The sequence below is a fragment of the Austrofundulus limnaeus genome, unplaced genomic scaffold, assembly GCF_001266775.1.
Source record: "Austrofundulus limnaeus strain Quisiro unplaced genomic scaffold, Austrofundulus_limnaeus-1.0 Scaffold378, whole genome shotgun sequence".
NCBI lineage: Eukaryota > Metazoa > Chordata > Actinopteri > Cyprinodontiformes > Rivulidae > Austrofundulus > Austrofundulus limnaeus.
This window is the reverse complement of record NW_013952780.1, coordinates 537,403-540,333: the sequence shown is the minus strand read 5'-3', so window position 1 is coordinate 540,333 and position 2,931 is coordinate 537,403.

The window sequence follows — 2,931 nt, the reverse complement described above, 5'->3', positions numbered from 1 at the left end:
GATCTCCAGTTCACCAGAGACACCTGGACAGATCTCCAGTTCACCAGACACCTGGACAGATCTCCAGTTCACCAGAGACACCTGGACAGATCTCCAGTTCACCAGACACCTGGACAGGTCTCCAGTTCACCAGAGACACCTGGACAGATCTCCAGTTCACCAGAGACCTGGATAGGTCTCCAGTTCACCTGAGACACCTGGACAGGTCTCCAGTTCACCAGAGACACCCGGACAGGTCTCCAGTTCACCAGAGACACCTGGACAGGTCTCCAGCTCACCAGAGACACCTGGACAGGTCTCTAGTTCACCAGAGACACCTGGACAGGTCTCCAGTCTCATCAGGGACACAGACAAAGAGACAAGTATCCACCCTCTCAGTCAGAAGAGCTCAAAGTGACTCAAACAGAACTGGACTCAGCTGCTGCAGAGTTCTGATCACTTATCAATAATAATTTACTGATAAACTGATGATCATCATGAGGAGTTAAGGTGTTATCAGGCAGTCATATATTCATATATTTGTAAATTTATTACTGAAATTGAAGCTGCAGAAGGCTTTGTGCAGCGGTCAGACTGTACCATCATCAATGCAAGATCTTAGTGAGAAATGAGTTCAACACTGGATGAAACCAATCTGGTGACATCTGAGAAGCTTCCAAACAATGGTGCTGTAATCAGAGCTAAAGGCAGTCCAAGTAAACATTAGTGTGTGACCTTTAGTTATTTTGCTCAGGCAGTGTTTCTTCCATTTCCATGAGAACAATTCCTCTGAAGTTAAGGAACGGGGAGAAGGACCTCCGTCAGCATCCTGTTGTGGGTCACAGACCACTGTCTGATGATGTTTCAGTGATGGAAACTGACATTAATGTTTATTTAGCTCCTTTCATAGAAAAGGATTTCACAAGGTGCTGTACAYTCACTATTAAAGAGAAAGCAAAAATAACATTAACTGTACAAAGTAYACATTCAATACTTAAAACAAAAAGCAGATCAGTTTATCTSTCASMCTTATAGGTGGAGGGATGGTTAGACCAGACAAACATGATTGTTAGTCAGAGTTTATAAACTCAAGTCGTGAGGTGTTGAATGTATCCAGTGTAATGTTTGAGTGAAGAGGTGTGTTTTAGTAGTTTTTTAAAGGAGTCAGTGTTTTCAACAGRTCTTATAGGRCAGAAGGGTGTTCCGTTCTGTTCAGACATAAAAAATAAATAAGTGTGTAGTAATTAGGAACACGCAGTAGATGTTTTGTTTTTTTGTTTGTGGATTCTTGCGTGTTTGTTTAAATTAGACTTTTGTCTGAACTTTTGACCACAAACATCACAGGGGAACGGTTTGTCTCCGGTGTGCACTCGCGTGTGTGAGCTTAAATACGCCTTTTGCTTAAACTTTTGTCCACAAACGTCACATGAAAACGGCTTGTCCCCTGTGTGGATCCTCGTGTGTGTGTTTAAATGTGCCTTTTGRCTAAAGCTTTGTTGGCAAACGTCACATGAAAACGGCTTGTCTCCTGTGTGGATCCTCACGTGTGCGTTTAAATTCGTCCTATGGCTAAACGTTTGTCCACACACGGTACAGGGGAAGGGTTTGTCTCCGGTGTGGATCCTCATGTGTGCRTCTGAAGTTGTCTTATGGCTAAATCTTTTTTTACAAACGTCACAGGGAAATGGCTTTTCTCCTGTGTGGATCCTCATGTGTGTGTTTAAATGGGCCTTTTGGCCAAACGTTTGTCCACAAACATCACAGGTAAATGGTTTCTGTTCACTGTGGACTCTCATGTGTTTGTTTAGACTTGTTTTGCCACAGTCTTCACATTGAAAGAGTTTCGGTTTTATCTGGATCTTTCCATCTTTCTTCTTATTTTTCTTCACTTTAACACATTTCTTCTTATCCGAACAGCTTGAAGGCTTTTCTTCTACTTGGCATGTCATGTCACCGTGAGGGTCGATGGTGCACTCTTCCTCTTCCTGTTTTATGGTGAGGGACCCCGGGTTCTGCTGGTCCACAGCAGACCCACAGTCTGCTGCTTTAATCGGCAGCAGCTGTTGAACACGTGCAGGAAACACTGAAACACATTGTGGGAAAATATTAACATTCACGCACAGATCACTTTAGTTATTGAACAGAATGAACTGGCTTCACTGCTGTGACTTTAGGTTCAAATGTGCAGATTAAGACTTATACATGCATATTCTGTTGTACAAACACCGATGTGACGGAGGTAATATTTATGTTTTATACTACATGTTAATTTGAATTATGTATTTGATCTGCTATTCACTTTCTCCAAGTTTATTTCCTCTTTGTAAGTCTGGAATGAACCACACACTAAGTAAAGCTTTGTTTTTTTGACCAAACAGACATAAAAACAGCTAAAATGTAGTTTTGTACTTTGTTTATAATTATACACTAGTCCAGTATTTGCCTCTATTCATGCAGACCAKGCTTGTTTGAAGGCTCATTACAGAATATAATTGAATTATATTTCTAAATTATGCTTAAAGAATGTTTTTTCTGAGTGCTTCTACATTTAGTGACGCACAAGAACCTTTCAAGATGGCTGCCGAGAAATCTCGTCCAGCCCCGTCCACTGCCATTCCAGTGTTTCTCTGGTTCRTGGAGATGAACAGCGGGATATTTAAACCACTTCGAGTTTAATTCTGCTTCCACAAGGTTAAAATAAAATAAAAATAAAAAAACAATTAGCAAGTGTTAGCTAGCAGTTTTATGTTGATGCTAATGTAAATGCTAACGCACAGTTTGTTTTGCGAGTTGCATTTCAAACAGTCCGGATTTCTTTACTTACTTATGTTTCTTTTATGTAGAAAATGATGAATATAGTTCTGCTGATCCGTTTTGGTGCTGCAAGAGCTAACATCAGCCGCGACTTGTCCACACCGGAAGCTAACTGTTGGTGTATCATTTATTATCTTC